The sequence below is a fragment of the Ictidomys tridecemlineatus genome, chromosome 9 (assembly GCF_052094955.1).
Source record: "Ictidomys tridecemlineatus isolate mIctTri1 chromosome 9, mIctTri1.hap1, whole genome shotgun sequence".
NCBI lineage: Eukaryota > Metazoa > Chordata > Mammalia > Rodentia > Sciuridae > Ictidomys > Ictidomys tridecemlineatus.
Genome location: NC_135485.1, coordinates 53,025,044 through 53,046,996, shown reverse-complemented (window position 1 = coordinate 53,046,996; position 21,953 = coordinate 53,025,044). Strand labels below are relative to the sequence as shown.

General features: G+C 34.0%; 1 long non-coding RNA gene across 10 annotated transcripts in view; it reads left to right on the top strand.

Annotated features, from left to right (window-relative positions):
• LOC110598920 (uncharacterized) overlaps positions 1–21,953 on the top strand; it is a 379,394-nt gene that overhangs the window by 40,711 nt on the left and 316,730 nt on the right. For 9 of the 10 annotated variants that reach the window (XR_013425804.1, XR_013425807.1, XR_005736985.2 and 6 more), the window contains exon 2: positions 10,522–10,591. This is a non-coding gene — a long non-coding RNA (uncharacterized LOC110598920). Of the gene's footprint in view, positions 1–9,673; positions 9,728–10,521; positions 10,592–21,953 lie in introns of those variants that run through there. The other variant, XR_013425808.1, reaches the window with a different exon arrangement.

Below are 21,953 nucleotides of genomic sequence, written 5' to 3'. Positions count from 1 at the left end.
CACATGGAGGTTCTTAAGACCCTACAGGGGGTCCGGAGGTAAAAATTAGTTTTTTAACAATAGTAAGATGTTACTTAGGTCTTTTTACTCTCATTCTTTAAGGATTGCAGAGTGAAGGTTTCCCAAAGGCTACATGATATGCAATATAAAAACAGATGGATGCAGAAACAGATGTGAGGCTTTAGCTCTCTTTACTTTAGTTTGACAATAATGAGATTTACAAATACCCAAAATCAATGTAATTATTACTACTATAATTTTTGTTTTGCTGGGGATGTAGCTCAGTGGTAGAGTATTTGCCAATCATGTGAGAGGCTCTGCATTTAATGCCTAGTAATGGAAAAAAAGTTACTGTACAATTTTTGTTTTGTTTTGGGAAATATGTTATTTTTCATGTAAATATTTTAATTATATTAAGATGTAATTTGGCTTATTGTTATTTTAAAATTTAATATATGTGTTAAAATGTTTTTAGTTTTAATTTATGAAAACCTTTGGAGTCTTGGTTGGCTAGGGGTCCTGAGACCAAAAAGTTTGAGAACTTATGTTAACAGGGTTTTTAAAGAAAACATTGATAAAATTTAAAAATTGGAAAACCCCCTATTTATGTAATGTGATCCTAATTCTGTAAAAACGTAGAATTCAGATATATAGAAAAACAATTGGAAAGAAATACACAGAACAAAGTTAATCTTTGGTAGATCATGGATGATTTAAATCTGAATATATTCTTTTTTTCAACATAATGAATATGAATTATTATTTAAAAAAATTTTTAGTTGTTGATAGACCTTATTTTTTATTTATTTACATGTGGTGCTGAGAATCGAACCCAGTGTCTCATACATGCCAGGCAAGTGCGCTTCCACTGAGCCATAGCCCCAGCTCAGTGTGAATTATTTTATCATTAAAATACAAAAAGACATTAGGTGTTATTTAAACAATAGCACATGCTAATTCTGTGGTAATATGTAGGAAAATGAGAGTAAATTCATTCAAATATTTAGGATTAATTTCAACTCTACATAATTTAGGCCTTGACTACATTTCCTCCTTTTTAAAAAAGAGGATAAAAATCTTTCTAACTCCAGGATGAAGTTAATCTTTTTTTTTCCTTTAAGATCTCTTTAAAATGATTTCATTGTAGAGAAAATTTCTCCAGAGAAAAGGATTGAAAATTAAATATGGTGTCAGAACAAAGCAATAATGTGAATCAGATAAAATTCTAGGAACCTGTATTCTGAGGTTTCCTATACTGCAGTGAATTTAATTGCATTCATTCCTGTTTAACTGGCTCCATACATCAGAATTCCTCTCATGCTCTCTCTCTCTATTTCCTGGTGGCCATGTCCTAAGTGGCTTTCCTCTACTACCCTCTTCTGCAATGATATCCTTCCTCACTTTGAGCTGTGAGGAATGGAGCCAGCAGTCTATGGGCCGAGACCTCAAAACCCTGAGCATCAAATAAACATTTCCTTCTTTAAAATTGTTCTCATCAAGTCATTTGGTCACAGCTGTAACTAACCTAACCATATGATTCAGAAACTTTTGAAGATTTTTGGAATTTGTGGGAGAAATTTTGGAAAGTTTAGCAATGCAAGCTGAAAAAAATTCAGAATACTGTAAGTGGACCTTAATAGGCAATTCTGGTGAGAGTTCAGAAGACCAGGAATGCAGACAGGGCTGTGGACCGCAAAGACTAGGCTCATGACATTTCAGAGAAGGAGGACTCTTTTGGAAATTGGACTAGAAATCATTAATGTTATGTTCTGACTAAGAAGTTGTCTACATTTTGGTTGTATTCTGAGATTTCTGTGAGGCTAATTTAAAAGTGATGCACTTCTTAATCTGGTGGACAAAATTTCTAGGTGGCACAGCATTCAGGCAGTGAAATGGACATTCCTGGAGCTTTTAGCCAAGTTTATTGTGATAATCAGGAGCAGAAAGTAAAGCAGAAAGAACTGAAAGATTCACAGTGAGTAAAACTGGGGCTAAGTGAGGTGTGGTTGTTGAAGACTTTATAGCTGCTAAAGAGATGCTGTTAAATCCTTAACCAAGAAACCAGAGGAAAGATGGCTTGAGGGTGTCTCAGGAATTGGCAAGGCTACACCTGCCTCAGATTCAAGGGTGGAAAAGTAAAAATTCTTTTGAGAAGAGATCATGGGGGCACTCTGCTTGCACAGGGTTACCTAGGAAGTTATTTCACTATGCTCAGCTGCCCAGGCACTTGGCAGCTGCTATAGCCATGGTCCCTGGAGGCTGGGCTACTACTCAAGATGGTGGTAGATCTTGGCATCAACCACATGGTGCTGGTTCTTCAGAATTGCAGAATGCTAAAGTTAGGGGTTCCTGGAGGCTTCCACCAAGATTTTAAAGAAGGTCTGAGAGGCCAATTAAAGTGCCCCAGGGTCAGTGTCCCAGAAAGCAGCCCTTGAGAGGGTGATGCATGGAGAAATTGCAGTGGAGACCCCTGAGATTAAGAAATGCCAGTAATGTGGACTTCATACCAAGGAAAGCTACAGGAATTGAGCAGAGACAAGCCAACAGAGGCCATGTGGGCTGCAACCAGCAAAGTCATAGGGGCGAAGCAAAACAAGTCCTTTGGAGAGAACTTCATGGTGCCTTGTGCTCTGGATGCTGGCCATGGAACTATAGGACTTGTTTACTCAGCTAGATTTTGATCTTGGTTTGGTCCCATCCCTTCTTGTTTGTTTTTTTTTGTCCTTATTTCCCCCTTTTGGAACAGAAATGTTTACTCTGTGCCTTTATTTGTTGGATATATATAACTTGCTTTTGAGTTTTACAGGGGTTCATGTTGAGAATTTGTTTTGAGTCTCTTTGGAGGCTTTGGACTTGGACTTTTGGGCAATCCTCGAGCTATTAAGACTATGAGGACTCTTGGAAATGTACTAAATGTATTTTGCATTGTGAGATGAGCATAAGCTTTTTGGGGCCAGGGACAGAATGTTATGTGTGAAACAGTGCAGGGAAATTTGGAGGTGAAACAATTGGGTTGTGAGAGTTTTAACCTAATTAGTGCATTAATCCCCTACAGGGATTAATGGGGTAGTCTCACTGTGGGTAGGTGGGTTGTGGCTGGATGAGATGGATCCCTGGGGGCATGCCTTTGGGGTATATGTTTGTCCTTGTGGAACAGAGTTCTTTCTCTGCTTCTGTGTTGCTCTGTCAGTAGCCACTTTCTTCCACCATGCTCTTCCACTATGATGTCCTGCCTCACCTTGGGTACTGAGGAATGGAGTGAACTATCTATAGACAGAGACCTCTGAGGCCCTGAGTGCCAAATAAACTTTTCATTCTTAAAAAAAACAACCTTTATGAATTTAATGCATTTCTCTAGTCATTAATAAATACTCACTGATTTCTATTAACTAGTCAGTCTGCTCATATGCTGTGATTACAAAGGTGAATAATCATGGTCCCTTTACTCAAGAAGATACCAGTTTGTGAGAGAGTTAGACATGTAAAGTTTAGTCTGTCAAATGGTATGGTAGAGGGATCCAAGAATTATGCTTCCACATAAAATCTAGGAGTTAGTTATGTACTCATCCAGACTTTATTGAGTTCTAACTTTCTGTAGAGTAGTGGTAGGGCATTAGTCATGGCAAATAATTTTAACCTCTAGAAGCTTACAATCTAGTAGTGAGATGCCTAAACACACACACATACCGCAAGCCAGCTGTTATAGTTTAAGGCAGTCCAAGATTAGGTACCCATTCCTTATTGCAAATAGAGCCATGTTTTAAGGAGACATTTTCAAGATGTTTCAGAAAAGAAAATTCATAGACAGGAACACCTTCAAAACATAATTGTAAAGCATCTTGAAAGAGCTTTGAGAAGCAGATTGGTCTACAGCTCAGACAGGAGGAAGAAAGCGCTTTAGGGCTGTAGGGGTTGGTCATATAGCACCCACTTTCTGTTCTTTGCAGACCCAGAGTCCTCTTTTTAGAGTAAATATTTCCTTTTCTGAGATTAAATTCATGGCATAGCCTACCTGCACACATAATTTAAAATCTAAATTACATCACACAAAATATAATGTCCTTAGTATAATTTAAAGGAGAAAGAAAAGTGTAATAAAGATTTGTGTATTTCAATACATAATGCTTAAGCATGACTACACAAGTAGCCAAAATGAAATAGACATTTGCATCTACTTGTAATGACTAAGACAGGACCTAGAAGAAGCAAAATTAAAAGCCATGCTGAGTAAGTAGAGGAAAATGAAAGAGCAGAGGTACGTTGGACACTGGAATACAAACTATCACTAAGGTAAATAATGGTAGACTAGACATGTCTCTGTGTGATAAGAGAAGGAGGGAAATACCTGTAATTGCAGTAGGGATACCATGTCAAGATAAATTATAGATTATCAACATGAGAAATAAGGAAGCATGGCATTCTTCCAAATTAACTGGACCTTATTTATGCATATGTGTCAAAATAATTCCATGTCTTATGTGGGATGGAGATGAGACAGAATATTCCAGAAAACAAATTCTATCTTGAAGCCACATGTTGAGGTACACATTCTTTCTTGAGTATCTAAAAGGACCAAAGTGATCATATGCTTTGACACTTAATAGGAATTTGGAGATTAAAGGAAAAACAAAATAGCAGTGCAGGGGGAAATAGAGACATTTTGAAGTAGATCTGGGAACTAAAATTGAAAAATAGAAGTTGATTGAAAAAAATAGGCAACTTCAAATAATTTCAAGTTGTAATTTTCATAACAGATTTTTTACATCACAAAATGAAAATAATAGAATTATTAAATTATTAAAAATATGAAAACTGCATATTATGTATATCAACAAACACTAATGATGTCTTAAATTTTCATTGAAAAATATTTGCCTCAGCTACAAATGTGATGATGCAAATTTTTACTATTATTGGCTCAAATGCCATGAGTGGTGCTTTTAGGGACATCGTTTTCCATACTGGTGAACAGCTCCTGGAAACGTATGAATAAAAGCAAAGTGCAATTCTTCTCATGTTAAAAGGAAGTCAGGTTTAAAGCATTTCATGTATATTAAATTGTGTAAAAACACATTTTTTACAGATAAAAAAGAATTAGATACTAGGCTTAGATAAACAAATTTTTTTTATTCACCTACATGAATTTCTGGTGGAGCATTTGAAAGTTGTGCAGGATATGAGCCAAATCTTCCTTGTTTGTCATTTCCTTATGTACTTACATTTAGCAGCACTACCCCCTGCCAGTACATGTCAACTTCACTTCTAATCATTGTGACAGCCAAATGTGTCCAAACAGTTGCCAAAATGCCCCCATGAGAGTCTCATCTATATTATGAGATCCTATTACTTTACAGCAATGAAAAAGGCATGGGATAAGTTACACTGTAAAAGTTAACACATTATAGTGGATTTGAAAGGGAAAGGATAGGTCCTTCTGTTGGGTAGAGCCAACAGAAACAAATACAAATGCAGATATTGTTTAAAAAGTATTGAGGATCTGTTGGGACATTCTGATGTCTTAACTTACCCCCAGATTCTCAAATTTATAGCTTCTCATGTTTCTGTAATTTTTATACCATAATAGATATCAAAAGGAACACTCCTCTTGGATTAAAAAAAAACAATAGTGAGTTTATAAATGGTACTGGCTTGCTACTAGAGGCTTAAGCAACCTTCAAATCTGTTATCGGCCATGGTCATTTGTGGTTAAACATCAACTGTGAGGAACTGTGGGGAATATTCATCGTAGGAATGACATTCCTGGAATATCATGTTTGTTACCCACATCAAATAAATAGATGACTATTGGTTAGATAGTGAAAGGAGTAATAATACAGTGTCTGCCAATTTTTTTAATGTGTGAAATTTTGTGGTCTTCCAATGATGTGAATCTTTCAATCATGTGTAAATTATAAAATAATCAAGAAAATACCTGATATTTTGGAGGGTACATCTGACTACATTTTCACCCATGACTTCTGATCCATGACTTGGGTCACTTTTCTCTATTTTTTAGTGTCAGATTTCTTACTGCCTGTAAACTTTATGGAAACTTGGTTTAAATGTTTCAGTAAATTCCAGAAACTATTGCATAGAGTATTCATTTTTATTCATGAAGACATACATTCTTTTCATAGCCGAGTTAAATACCAATCCTCTTTCTTGTAGAGTTGGCACTTTTTTTTTTTTTAATCCCATGCACAAGAACTCTGGGACTTGGTAGTTTCCTGGAGAAAAATATCAGGTGATTTAAAGACAAGGATGTGTCTTATTATTTTGTTTTCAGTACATATTCTAGCACCTAATATGCATTCAGTACAGGTCTTTGATTGAATGAAATAACAAATAAATGTGTATGTTGGAGGTGGCTGTGTTTTGATTTTTCTTGGCCTATTCTCAGTCTTCCCCTGAGGATCTTTTTGGCCAGTAGAGGGAGGCCAAGATCCATTTTAGGATCAGAGACCCTACTGGGAAGCCCGGGAAATTTATAGCTGAAGAAATACAAGAGTCAAAACCAAAGACCAAATGTTTTCTCTAATATGCAGATGCTAATAACGGAAGGAGTACTAGGGAAGATAAGTGTTACTTTAGATTAGGTAGAGGGAAGTGATGGGAGGGTAGGGTAGGGGGTGTGGAGATAGGAAAGATAGTAGAATGAAACAGACATTATTAAGGTATGAATATATGTGATTATGATCAATATGATTCTGCAACATGTACACTCAGAAAAATGAGAAATTATATCCTATCTATGTATGGTATATCAAAGTGCATAAATGCATTCTACTGTCATGTATAACTAATTAAAACAAATTTAAAAAAAAAAAGAAATACAAGAGTCAAAAAGGAAACAAATGAATTTAAATGGCCAAGAGGTCAATTTAAGTATATCAATAAAAGATAACTTTTAGAGTGCTACTAATCTTGGCACAATGTAAATAATATATTGGAGGAAAATACCCATTTTTGTTTTTGAAATATGGAACTACCAAAAAGTTTAAAGAAGAAAATAAAGATTGCCCCAAACTAACCTTGATTCAAATTGGCTGTACCTACTTTTATTTTTAGATACTAAGATTTAAGTTCCTCAAGAAATGGGATTTTTGTATTATTTACTGAATTATTCCAAGTATTTATTAGAATAGTAGCTACACACATGGGCACTAAATAAGCTGTTGAATTAATGAACCAATTATTAAAAAATTATACTATATATAATAGTTTATATAATTATCTTATCATTCCATCTCAACTATTTTTCCATTTTATTTTTAATATACATGCATTTTCTTAATTACATAATCAACTTTATCTTTTCAATAAAATGTTAATTGTATTTTTTATTGAAAATTAAATTAGTGGGCTTTACCTCTAAAGATTTTTAAAAAATTGATCTGGAATGGGATCTGGGCATTAATATATTGTAAAGTTTGCCAGGAACTTTTAACATACACTAGGGCTGGGAAACATTGTTGTAAACTACATAACCAAGTTATTTTTAAAAAAGATTGTAGTATTCACAACAGAATTAGTTACATATAACACAAGCAATTTTTATTAAAATTCATCATTATGGTTACAATTGGTCTGAGTATTCAAAGTGTTGTCTCCAGGTTTTTCAGGTTTATCATCAGTTGGAGATTATGAGAAATGCAGAATCTCTGGTTCTTTCTCAGCCTTCCTGGATCAGGGTCTAAATTTTAATAAGATATTCTGATGATTTGAACACATGCTAAAATTTGAGAAGAAGTAATATATATCTTTTTATTTGAACTTACAAAAGTTCAACTTTTAAGGTAAAATTTTTCCTTCATAGTTAATTGTTCACTTCTGGCTTTTTACAAAAGTTGTTCATTCCTATCCTTTGTTTGTTTTAAATTATGAAATGTGCAAATATATGAAAAACCCAATAGAGTTGAAACAGGATATGAATGAACTATGAAATAGAGATCTATTAACATTGAAATTTAAATCTGTTTAGAAGCAGATGATACAAAAAAGGATAGGGGAAATGTCCTAAACAAAGGAAGAACATTTAGGTCAATCCTCTTTTAGGACTTTTCCCTAAATCAAATACCCAGTTGTCCATTCACTCGATACACTTTTTTGATTGATCCTATATATCATACTGTACTTAGTGCTGTGAGTCTACGTGGCCATAAGAAGCCTATTTGCTCATCTTAGAAGCTTAAGTTTATTTGATATGGTTATATGTTTGCAAAGTTAACTAATGACAAAAAATTTATTGATTATGGTTGCTAATTGGATTACTCAGACCTTGGGGTCATCTAGATATTAGGCAATGAGTAATGGAAGGAATGGAACTTCCCATAATTGCATGCTTATAATGTATGTTTTATCTTATTTAATTTCTGTAAAACCCCTATAAGACAGTTAGGACTTTTGGATCATAAAACATGAGAAGAGTTGAATAATAATTATATGGGTGATAAATAAAAAACGTTTTTTGGGGAAAAGACAACTTTTTTTTACAGAAGATTTCCAATTAATAATATGGAAGGGAAGAGGGAAATAGAAAATCACTATTAGAATATAACAGTTTTCATTGCTATGGGCAAGATTCATGCATGAATGCTACCATTAGTGGTCAGAATTTCAAGCATAAACAATATATATGCATAGCATAAAAGTATCTTCCTGAAATATTTATTAGTTCAAAAGAAAAAAATAATAAGTATATATTAGAGAAACCTGGCAGACACCACTTCAGCATCACTGTAATAAGACATTAATTTTATTTGCCACTGAATGATGCACTGATAAAGGCATATTCTGTTGTATCCTCAAAATCTATGTCCTTAAATTAATCATGAGAAAATATCAGAAGAACCTAAACTGAGGGATGGTCTACAAAATGACTGATTAATACTCTTCAAAAGTATCAAGGTCATTAAAATAATGGCAGACAGACCCAAGAACTATCACCAATTGGAGGAGGCTAACGACATTCAGCAGCTAAATGAAATGTGGGATCCTGGAACAGAAAACAATGTAATTTAGTTAATAGTACTAATGTTAATTTCTTAGTTTTGATAACTGCACTATGTGTAAAATGTTAACGTTGCAGGGAACTTGTTGGAGAACATTTGGAAACTCACTGGATTATCTTTTTTAAAAAATTTTCTTTTGGGGCTGGGGATGTGGCTCAAGCGGTAGCACGCTCGCCTAGCATGTGTGCGGCCCGGGTTCGATCCTCAGCAGCACCACATACCAACAAAGATGTTGTGTCCGCCAAGAACTAAGAAAAAATAAATAAATGTTAAAATTCTCTCTCTCTCTCTCTGTCCCCCTCTCTCTCTCACTCTCTCTTAAAAAAAAAAAAATTTTCTTTTTAGTTGTAGATGGACACAATATTTGTTTATTTATTTTTATATAGTGCTGAGGATCAAACCCATTGCCTCACACATGCGAGGCAGGTGCTCTATCACTGAGCTACAGCCCCAGACCTTATGTTATCTTTTTAATGCTTCTGTAAGTCTAAAATTATTTCCAAATAAAGTTAAAACACATAAACTATGCTACAAAATAAAAAATTACTATGCCTCTGTCTTGATTCAGTTCTTAGCATGACTGCAACTCTAAATATCTTTATGAAAAAAGAATTAAAAAATAAATATGATTAGGACTTCCTTTTGTAAAAAGTGATACTTTCATTACAGGATACAGAAGCAATTTTGGCTGTAAGCTGCCACATCTTCATTGTCAGGTCTGCAAATCATTGTTCTTATGAGATGAAAATTAAGTTTTCTGTAGAACATTTTTATTTTGTTCTTTTTAGTTATACATGACAGTAGAATCTATTTTCATATATCATATATACATAGAATATAATCCCATTCTTTTATATGGTAAATGATGTGGAGTTACACTGGTTTTGCATTCATATATGAACATAGAAAATAATGTCCAATTCATTCTACTGTCTTTCCTATTCTCATTTCCCTTCCTTCCCTTCATTCCCCTTGTCTAATTCAATGAACTTCTGTTCTATAGAATCTTTCTTGACATTTTCTGTAGAATATTTCTTTCTGAAACTTCTCTTCATAACTAATAGAGTTTTATCTTAGACTTATCATGTAGTCTAACTTGCTTATTTTTACTTTGTAATTAATGGAAAGAATAGAAATTATTATATAGTGATTAATATTTTGCAAAGCAGTTTAACATTCATATCTCATTTTATTCCTATACAACAGAGAAATTATTATTACCATCAGTGTTTTCCAGATTTCAAAATATAAGCTCTAAGATGCCAAGTTGTCTAAGGATACAGAGCAAGTTATTAACTGGCACTATGTCTTGAAACTTTCCTATACTTTTTGAAAGTGAAAGCAGAAAGTAAAATTCTTTTGCCTTTGTGGGCCAAAAACCAGAGTAATACTTATAATGCAATAAATAATAACAGCCAGGCTTTATTCTAATCTTAACAATATACTAGAGGGTTTGCCGAGTTTTTTCAAAATAGCCAATTTAACAAAATGTTCTTTATAATTTTAATAGGACGTCAGTGCCGACATGGAGAAGATTGACATCTGACTATATGGGATGGGAAGAAGAGGGAAGCATAAAGGTTTGTGATGATTATGAGTTTTAATAATGTGGAATATGGTGGAATTAACTAAAATAGAGTCCAGAAAGAGGAACATGAGGGAAGATTATTTCATTTTTGAATATTTCATGTGTATGCTACTAACTCTTTACTATGCCCCTTTTTTTTGGGCTTATTTAAAACACAGACCAATTTTTCAGGATAAAAAATTTTAAATGTGCTTACTCTTGTAATGATTTCAAAGACTGAGATTTGATCAGATATGAGACTATAAGCTCATAACTTTGAGCAGACTTATCTAGTAACTACTTACTTGGTGCAGTGTAAAAGCTTCCCTAAGCAAGTTTCTGATGATTTCATTGGCCTAACTTGCTTAAGTTAGTCTGGTGAGACATTCTTTTGAAAGCAAATGAGATCACAATTATAGCATGTGGGACAGACAGGGTGTGGAGGGAGTAAATGATTGGTAATTAACTGGGTGAAGCTTGCTGACACAAAGTCTGATTTGAGTAGTGATAAATGTGTGGGTACCAATCATAGTAAATGGGTTTTGCTTATCTGTATCCCCACAACTACATCCTTTGGAGTGGAAGAGGGTGAGAAGAGACAGTACATTAATAAACAATCTTATGTCAGCTGATCAAGCTCATACACAGAGCAGTCTTCAGTCTGAATACTCTCTTAAACTCACAGAGTCCTCAGGGGCATAGGCATACTCACTCATCCTCACTGGTCATTTACAGATAAGAGATCTATAATTTTCATGAAAATAAGTCTGCATTTATTTATTAATTACTCTATACTTTGTAGGAAAAAAATCCTTTTCCTTTGAATTTAAGACTTTTCCATGGCTGCTAAATTCCTTTAATCTAGTGCCTCATACTTTCTTGTTCCAGATTTTCAGAGCAACTTGCCATGTTTGTCTGATTCCCCACTGCTGGGGTTGATTAAAGGGATTTTATCCTGTGGATAGAATGCCTATAGCTAGTCAGATCTTTCACAAGGCTAGACTAGACCTCTTCTTATCCTATCTCCATTTTGATGTTATTCCTAAAACCTCTTCCTTTCCCTTCCTTCTCTTACCTTTTACTTTGGGTACTTATTATGTTCTAGAAATGGGGAGGGTCAAAGGGAAAAACTACTGAATTATTGTGCAGTATTACAGAGATATCATAACAAAAATGCATTGCATTGGCATCAAAATAGACATGAAGACCAATGGAATAGAATTGAAGACACAGAGACAAACCCACCTAGATATAGTCTTCTGATACTTGGTAAACAGGCCAATAACTTATGTTGGAGAAAAGACAGATTTTTTTATACCTTTATTTTATTTGTTTATTTTTTATGTGGTGCTGGGGATCAAACCCAGTGCCTCATGCATATTGGGAAAGTACTCTACCACTGAGCCACTACCCTAGTCCCAAAGATAGCTTTTTAAACAAATGGTGCAAAGAAAATCAATATACATACCTAAGAGAATGACATCAGATTCCTATTTCTTACCTGCACAAAAATCAAATCAACGTGGATCAAAGACTTTGGAATTAGATCAAAAACTTTGCAACTGCTAGAAGAAAACATAAGGGTCAACACCCCATCATATTGATGTAGACACTGACTTCCTTAATAAGACTGCTAAAGCTCAAGAAATGAAACAAGGATCAACAAATGGGATGGTATCAAATTAAAAAGCTGCTTCTAAACAGCAAAGGAAACAAGAATATGAGGATAGAGCCTACAGAATGGGAGGAAATATTTTCCTGCTACTCTTTTGACAAGTAGTTAATATCCAGAATATATAAAGAAATAAAAGAGCTTAGCATTGAAAAACCCTCCAAGTAATCCAATTAATAAATGGAAAGTAGAACTAAGCAGATATTTCTCAAAAGAGGAAGCACAAATAGCCAACAAATGAATGAAAAAGTGTTCAACATCTCTAACAGTCAGGGAAATATAAACCAAAACTACCTTGAGATTTTATCTCATTTTAGTCAGAATGGCAATGATTAAGAACACAAATGCTAATAAATGCTGGTGAGGATGTGGGGGAAAAAGAAATTCTTAGATTGTTGGTGGGACTGCAAATTAGGTCAGCCACTCTGGAAAGCAGTATGGAGATTACTCAAAAAAACTGGGAATGGAACCAACATATGACCCAGCTATCCCACTCTTCAGTATTTATCCAAAAGAACTAAAATCAGCATTCTATAGTGATATAGTCACATCAGTGTTTATAGCAGCACAATTCAAATTAGCCAAGTTATGGTCAAACCTAGGTGACCCTCAACAGGTGAATGAATTAAGAAAACACAGTATATATACACAATGGAGTTTTACTCATCCATAAAGAAAATTTAACTTATGCATTTGCTGGTAAATGGATGGAACTGAAGACATCATACTAAATAAAATAAGCCAGACTCATAAAATCAAGGAATGTTTTTTTTTTCATATGCAGAAGCTTGAGAAAATAAGGAAAAAGTGGAGGGTGAGAGATCAGATATCATAAAGATAGAGGGAAGGAGCTGGAATTGTGGCTCAGAGTGAGAGCGCTCGCCTCACACGTGTGAGGCACTGGGATCGATCCTCAGCACCAAATAAAAATAAAGATATTAAAAAAGTCATTAACATTAGAAAAAAAGAGGGAAGATCAGTAGAATAGAAGGCAAATGAGAGGGAATGGGGGAGGAGGGACAGGAAAAGGGAGGAAATGAGGAATCAATTTGTCAAAATTATGTCATGTGCATGTATAGATGTATGACAGTGAATTCACCTTTATGTTTATCTGTAAAACACCAATTAAAAATAAATAAACAAGTGAAAGGAATACCAGTAGGGTAGAGGAAAGAGAATAAGGGAAGTGGGGAGGGAAGGGAAAGTAGGGGGAGTAAATCAATTTCTGTGCATGTATGATTTTGTCAGAATAAACCCAATATTAAAAACCCTATATTATGTAGAACTATAGGGCACTGATAAAAGACAAATATATAGAATGATAATAAAAGTCTTTAGCAATATATATAGTCATTCAGGAGGTTGTGCTCAAGAGTACTGAGGATGTAATTTGCAACATAAACATGTACATAAAACCAATGGTGCCTATCCATCTGGAAAGATAATGAGGAGCGAGTGCAAATATCTGAAAAGAAAATGAGCTCATGTGTGTTAACCTCCTTCCATGATTTCTCATATTGTTTTGTTTTTACTTGCTTAGGAACACTGAAATAAACTAGCAGTCTCTTTAAAATATAGACTCTTCAATAAAATATTATACTCTTTTAAAAAATGTTTAGTAGATTCTAGCTGGGACATAAGTATACTACTTATTGAGATTTGTTTACATGTAATGTTTTCTTGAGAATATACATTTAAAAGATGTTTAATTCAAATTTAGTTGAATTATTTTTTTGATTCAAATTAATTATTATTGGAAATATTTGTCTATGTATTAGTCTAAAATCTATCATATACCCACTTCATACTGGGTAACTTATAGTTACCCACTTTAGTTTTGCAAATTTAAAGTTTTAATTATATGAACAATTAAAAGTCCAACTTGTATATTCTTAGTCCCAGTGAATGTGGTTTCTTAAATCAGATTTCTACTGGTCAGGTCTGTCAGGAATTCATTGAGAAAATGAATATATGTCTATGGCCATTAAACTGTGACTTCTTTTCCTGACTCAGGGGAGCCTTCAGACTTAAGGGACACTTAAACACTTGAAGGAGTTATAGAATTTGGTTTCCTTCTTTCTGAGTCACTCCCATGGCACTATAGGTATCACCTACTCTTTTACTTTGCTCATATACTCTCCTAAATGTTATCCTTAGTCATCCTTCTTCCTGATTACTTGTAGTCCCTATTACTTGGGTTCATGGATTGCTATGATTTGATATGATTTGTTTCTAGTAGTTTTTTTTTCTCCCTGTATTGCTTTTTTTTCATTGGATCTATCTAGTTTACTACTCTTTCAGTTTTTCTGTCTTAGGGCCACTAGGGGGAGGTGATTTCTAGCAAATCATATCAATTTGCAAACAGTATAGATTAAAATTTCCAATATTAACTATTAGTTTTTTTGTGTGTGTACTTTTTTTTTGTTCTGGGATTGAACATAGGGGCTGTTTACCACTGAGTATTTCCTAAGTCCCCCCCCCTTTTTTTTTTTGGTTGTTTTTAGACATGGTCTTGCTAAGTTATGGAGGATGGCCTGGAAATTTTGATCCTCTGGCCTTAGCCCCCCAAGTCTCTGGAATTACAGGTGTAAGCCACCATGTCTGACTTACTTGTGTGTGTACTGTAAAAAAATTAATAGATTTAATTTTTTAAAGTGGTTATAGGCTTACATACACATTGAGGAGGAATTATAGATATTTTCTATTTATCATCTCTTTCTTTCTCTGTAGTTCATTCTATTCTCAACAGTGTTTACATTAGTTTAGTATACCAGTTACAATCAATGATCCCATATTGATACATTATTATTAATTAAATTCTATGGTTTGCATTAGGGGTCACTCTTTGTGTTGTGTTATATATTCTACAGGGTTTTCAAACAAATAAATGTATAATAACATATCTATTATTACAATATACTGTACCCTCCCTTCAAACCTCTGGCCTTAGTGATCATTTTATTATTATATGTTTTAGTCGGCTTTTTTTTTGCTCTGTGACCAAAAGAGCTGACAAGAACAATGTAGAGGAGTAAAAGTTTATTTGGGGCTCATGGTTTCAGAGGCCTCAGTTCACAGACAGCTGATTCCATAGCTCTGGGCCTGAGGTGAGGCAGAACATCAAGGCAGAAGGAGGTGGAGGAGGAAAGTAGCTCAGGACATGGTAAGAAGGAAGCAAAGTGAGAGCTCATCAGGTACAAAATATAAACCCCAAAGGCACATCCCAGTAACATATTTCCTCAATCCACACCCTACTCTGTTCCTTCCCTATCCCATTAATACCCATCATGGATTAATGCACTGATTAGGTTTAGGCTCTCATAACCCAATAATTTTACTCTGAACTTCCTTGCATTATCTCACACATGACCTTTGGGGGACACTTCTAGACTATAACACCATATTTTTGTCTATTCTAGAATGTCATCTAACAGGAATCATACAGTATGTATTTTTTTTTTCAGATTTTTTTTTCACTTACCAGTATACACTTAAGTATACTTTATATCCTTTCATGACTTGACAGCTCATTTCTTTTTATCACAGAATAATAGTTCTGTTGTCTGGATATGCTGCAGTTTGTTTATCCATTCACCTACTGAAAGACATCCTGGTTGTTTTCAAGCTTTGACAATTATGAATAAAGATGCTCTTCATTGTATAGATTTATGTGTGAATATAAGTTTTCAACTCATTTAGGTTGAAATGTAACTGTTAGATTGTATGGTTAGGAGTATATTAGTTTTTTAAGAAACTGCCAAATTTCTTCCAATTGCATTCCCACCAGCAATGAACAAGAGTTTCTGCTGCTCCACCTCCTTGCTAGTATTTATTATTATCAGTGTTCTGGGTTTAGTCATTTCAATAGATGTGTATTAGTGTCTTATTAATTTTTGAATTTGCAATTCCTTGCTGACATTTTGTTGGGGGAGCCATGCCTGAGCTATTTGAATAGCCTCTACTCGGCCTTGGAGCAAGTCATTTTGTGGCTTATTACGCAAAGCATGTAGTAACCTCAGTTTTGCAAAGCATGCGGTAACCTCAGTTTTCACTAGGCTAGAGAGGCTGCTTTGTAGCTCTGGACTTGGGCGTTACCCATTGGGCTTGGACAGTCCTTCTCCTACCTTATTTGGCAAAAGAACATTCCATTGAAATCCTTTGAATCCCCTTGTATATATAAAGCAAATGCAGGCTCTTCTTCCTCTCTCCCTTCTGGTGTGGAAGCAGGACCCCTAAGGCTGCAGAGCCATCCTGCCCTTGCTTGTCAAAATTATTTCTGTGTCGTGTGATTTTTCGCTTTATTTCTGAACCAGCACATTTCATGCAAGGGAAACTCAAATTTCACAGCTCATGCGGAATGTTGGAGAGAAGTTTAAGAAATGAGAACATATGATGGAGAACATTTTTTTAAAAAGTATTGAGGATTGAACCTAGGACTTGGCACATACTATGCAAAGACTTTACTACTGAATTGCATTTCTAACCCTTTTTATTTAATTTTGACACAGGGTCTTGCTAACTTGCCCAGGCCACCCTTGAATTTGTGAGTAGCTGGGGTTACAGGCATACACCAGTGTGCCTGGAAATAGTAAACATTTAAAATATGCTTATTTTCCATCTATGCTGATTCTTTGCCCATTTTAAAATTGGCTCGTTTAATTTTTTATTATTGAATTTCATGTGTTTTTTATATGTTTGGATATCAGTCCTTTATAAGATATATGTTTGGCAAAAACTTTTCTCCCAGTTTATGGTTTCTTTTTTCATTTTTTAAAATACAGTCTTAGGCAGGACAGAAGTTTTACATTTTAATAAACTTCAACTTACTAATTTTTTTTATGGAAGTGCTTTTGGTATTGCATCTAAAAAGTTATCACCAAACCCAATGCCACCTAGATTGCTTCTATTTGTCTTCTAGGAGCTTTATGGTCTTACATTTTACATTCAGTTCTATGAGCTATTATGAGTTAATTTTGGTGAAAGGTGTAAGGTCTGTCTAGAGTCTAGAGCTCCTCTTCTCTCTTTTTTTTTTATATGAATGTCTAGTGATTATTCTTTCACCACTGAATTGCTTTTCTTCCTTTGTCAAAAGTCAGTTGTCTATATTTGTGTGGATCTATTTTTGGACTTTCTATTCTATTCCGTTAGTATATTTTTAAAAATTATTATTTTACCAACATCACCCTTCTTGATTACTGTAGTTTTATAGCCAGTCATGAAGTTGGGTAGTGTCAATTCTTGGTTTATTGGCTTGCCATATAAACTGTAGAACCAGTTTGTAAAGAGTCACAAAATAAAAGTGTTTTTTTTTGGGTGGGGTAGTAGGAATTAAACATTTTCCCATTTAATGATATCCCCAGTCCCTTTTATCCCTCATTTTTGAGACAGAGACTTGCTAAATTGCTGTAGCTGACCTCAAACTTGTGATCCTTCTGTCTCAGCCTCCTCCTTAGTCTCTGGGATTCCAGAAGTGCATCACCACTTTGGGTTGAATGGACTGACTTGATTCCTTAGACCAAATTTGGAAAAACTAACATCTTGATAATAGTGAGTTCTTTTTTAAAATAGTTTTTTAGTTGTAGATAGACACAATACCTTTATTTTATTTTTATGTGGTGCTGAGGATCCAACCCAGTGCCTCCCACATGCAAGGTGAGCACTTTACCACTGAGCTACAACCCCAGCCCCTTGATAATAGTGAGTTCTACTATTCATTTGTATGAAATATTTTTCTATTAATTTGGATCTTCTTTGATTTATTTTATTAGAATTTTTCAGGTTTTTAGTTTTTACCTATGTGTTTGTATTCCAGGTTACTAATTTTAATCTTATGGCTCTTCTTTCCTTAAATCTAGACCAGTACTTTCCAGTACAGTAGCCACTAGTCACATGTGGCTATCAAGTACTTGAAATGTAAGCTAATTCAAATTCTGATGTAATTGGAAATATACATTAGATTTCAAAGATTTAGTAACAAGAAAAAATAGAATGAATCATTAATAATTTTTGTATGTATATAAAAATTATATTTTGGATTTAACATATTATTGGGATTAATTTCATGTGGTCACTAAAAAATTTAAACCTACATGATGCTTACATTACATTTCTATTGGATAGCATTTCTCTAGATTTTGGTATACATCAATTTGTCAAAGTTTTCATGTCCAAATAAATTAGGGTTAATTTTCCAAAGATTATTTTATACTTTTCCACATAAAATACTCTCAGAATATGCTATTTTCCTTTGATTAGTACTGTAAGCAAAATTTGTCACTTAAAAAAAGGAATGACCTTATTGCCTTCAAATGAGGACATAAATAGGATTATTGCAAAAATAAAACAAATGCAGAGAAAGGAAGGGCAAATTGAATGGCTATAACTGAATAAAGGTAAGGAAGCAGAGACAAATGTATTATGAATCTAAAAAAAATTCAAGCTTAAACTTCATTTTTCTTTACTTGTATTGGCTTCTTTCAGGTTGTAAGATCATATTAGCAATGGGTTCACAGATCCTGCATTTTGTAGCATTTGAAAAAATAAGATACCTTTACCAAATACTTATGACCTCTCTTTCCAATACAACTTACTTTTTGTAATGCCTTGTCTAGTGTCAAATTACATTGATATGACCATAGATATTTTGGGGATCCTCCTAAGAAAGGTTGAGTTGGAGACATCTTTAGTTTGAGTTTCGTGGAATATATTTATGTGCTTTGTGAATAGTTGTTTCTGCCATTTCAGTATTAAAAATGGCTCCCAGGAATACTTCAATCACTCCCCAGTGTTTCAAAGTACCAGGTATTGGAACACCAAGGTGAAAGTCCAGAGACATCAACAATTTGTGTCTTATGGTGCTTGGTAGCAGAAGTATGTGGTGAATGGAAGAGAAAAAGAGTTTATAATATTTGAAGCTAGAAACTAGTCTTTGGAAAATTCTGCCAATTATTAGACAGTAAAATTGGAAGCAAGAGTTTCAATTTTGATTGATGCCCCATTTAACAGGAAAATTTCTTCTGTTAGGAATATATTTGATATTGCAGCAATATAATTACACATTTACTATAGTTTTTTTCTTTTGTTGGTGGGAATTAAATGAAACTGACTTTATTGGAATTACTATGTTTGTAGGGCAATACCTTTAATATATAGTAAGCAAAGAAAATGTCTGTGTGTGAAGCCATACACACACACACACACACACACACACACACACACGATCATCATGTGACTTTTCAATATATATAATCCAGAAGAGAATAAAAATAAATATATGTGGCATTGTTCAAAGTTGTTCTCAAAGCTTGATGAGGATCACTGGAGGGTCTTTTAGATCCTTTGGGTAGGCTGGCAAGGTAAAATTATTTTTGTAGTAATAGAAACATTTTATTTTCCTTTTTTCATTCTCTAGTTAAGAACGAAATTTGCCATCACCTACATATGTGAAACCAAACATTTTATAAATTGTTTTAAAAACATAGTTATTTTTCATTTGAAAAGCATGTTACTTCACTGGGTGGTGCATGCCTGTAATCTCAGTGGCTTAGGAAGCTGAGGCAGGAAGATTTTGAGTTCAAAGCCAGCCTCAGCAACTTAGAATGGCCCTTACAACTTAGTGAGACTCTGTCTCTAAATAAAATATAAAAAGGGCTAGGATTGTGACTCAGTGGATAAGTGCCCCTGAGTTGCCAAAAAAAATTACAAGTAATTTAAATATTCTCGATATTTTAAGATGAATTCATAATTAAATACTTTTAATTTATTAGTTTTAATTTCTAACTAAAATAATAAATTATTTGTAATAGTTACCTGATAATTCCATTAGGTACTTATTTAATTTTATTGAAAACTGACTACCTGAGTTGCCAAATCTATCCATTCTTATTTTAATACCATCATAAATATTTCCAATTTGTCATAGTTTTTATGTCCTAGAGGTTTTCTATTCCAGAAAAAACTACTACAGTCAGGTCAGTGAAAGATGAGACATAGATCTCTTTTAAGATGGAGAAAAGGTCACTATGAAGGAAGAGGAAGAAAAGGAGTACAAGTTTTCAGGAAGATATTTCTTAGGAAAGTACATGTATGGGAGTTGAGAATGGAGATTGAGTCCTTAAAACTGTCAGCCTACAGCACTTGGAAAGTCTTGATTCCCTTACCAGTAGCATACTCCATTTGGAGTACTGTTGATTTGGGTGGTCTGAATGGGAATCATACCCAAGCAAATAAGTACAGCATGTTCCTACTGTCATGGAGATATGGTTGTAAAAGTTTAGGGCAGAAGTTGTGGAACTGGAAGGACAGATAGCCTCAAATGGTTTGAAGGATATTGGAAATAAAATGAATTTATATAGTGGTTTGGAGCTTGCAAAACATCTTCATGTATTATCTATTTTGATCATACTAACCTTATGAAATATCCATGAAGAGGACTTTTGCCTGCATTTTACAGATAAGAAAAATGTCTCAGAATTTTTTAAAATATTTTTTTAGTTGTAGATGGACACACAATATCTTTGTTTTATAAAATTATTTTTTATATGGTGCTGAGGCTCAAACTTAGTGCCCCACATGTGCGAGGCAAACACTCTACCACTGAGCTACAGTTCCAGTCCCTCAGAATTTTTTAAATAGGAAATTGTTTTTCTAGGAAGTCTTTTCATGACACTTTAAAGTAGTAGCACTAATAGCAAAATATTTGCAGAAGATTGAATCCTAATTTACTCTCATTTGGCCATGAAAAATTTGATGATTCATATATATAATATTCAGATTCTGTAAATCTGAAATACTGTGGATAATATATCTTCAACAGCAGTAAAACTTTACCTGAAAAACTTGCTGTGCAATATATTTCATGGGTATATATTTAAGTTTGTTCCATACTGATGTGGCCAAATATATGTAGTGAGAAATGTAATTAACCTGATCTCTTCCTTTTTGGGGGCTCTGCTATAGTTTATTGACCTCATTCATTTCCTTCCAATCTGGATGAACTGCAATGTTCTGGGTTATATTTAAAGTAGATCTACCTAGTAGGTGGATGAAGCAAGAATATCAGATTGGCTGTTTCAGTGATTATTTTTGTCAATGCCATTTCCCACTCTCAGATATATCAAAAGTAAACATTAAATGCCATGATCACTAGCTTTGACTATAAAGCAGCTTGAGGACAAGCAATAATTTATAATTATTTGTTTACATTGTGTTATAGATGACAAAATAATTTTCTTGTTGAAAATTAAATTTGTGTCTCTTATGGAAGAGTGGATCCTTAGGTAGTTGTGAGGAGATTAGAATTTGTGCTCATATTGTTGAGTGTCCTCTCCTTTGATAGAAGTGCTGCCTACTCCAAAGTCCCAGATATAGAATGTCATGTAAATGTCCTCAGGTAGCACAGTTTCTGAAGGCATCCAATATCTTCTGTCCTCAAAGAAGAAAAGAGTAAGTTTTTAAAATATATTTTAATAGCTATATCATCCAGATTTGAAATGGCATAAAATAATATTTTGAAGACAAATAAATCCATTTAATTATCTTTTTCAGAAGGAATGTATTCTCTACATTTAATATAATTTCTAAAATGTTAAGGAAGTTTTCAGATAAACTGAGAATTTCTTCAGAGACTCTCTGCTGAGTCTCAATCTATTCCATTATATGATCAATGAAAAAGATTCAGAAGGAATGTATTCTCTATATTTAA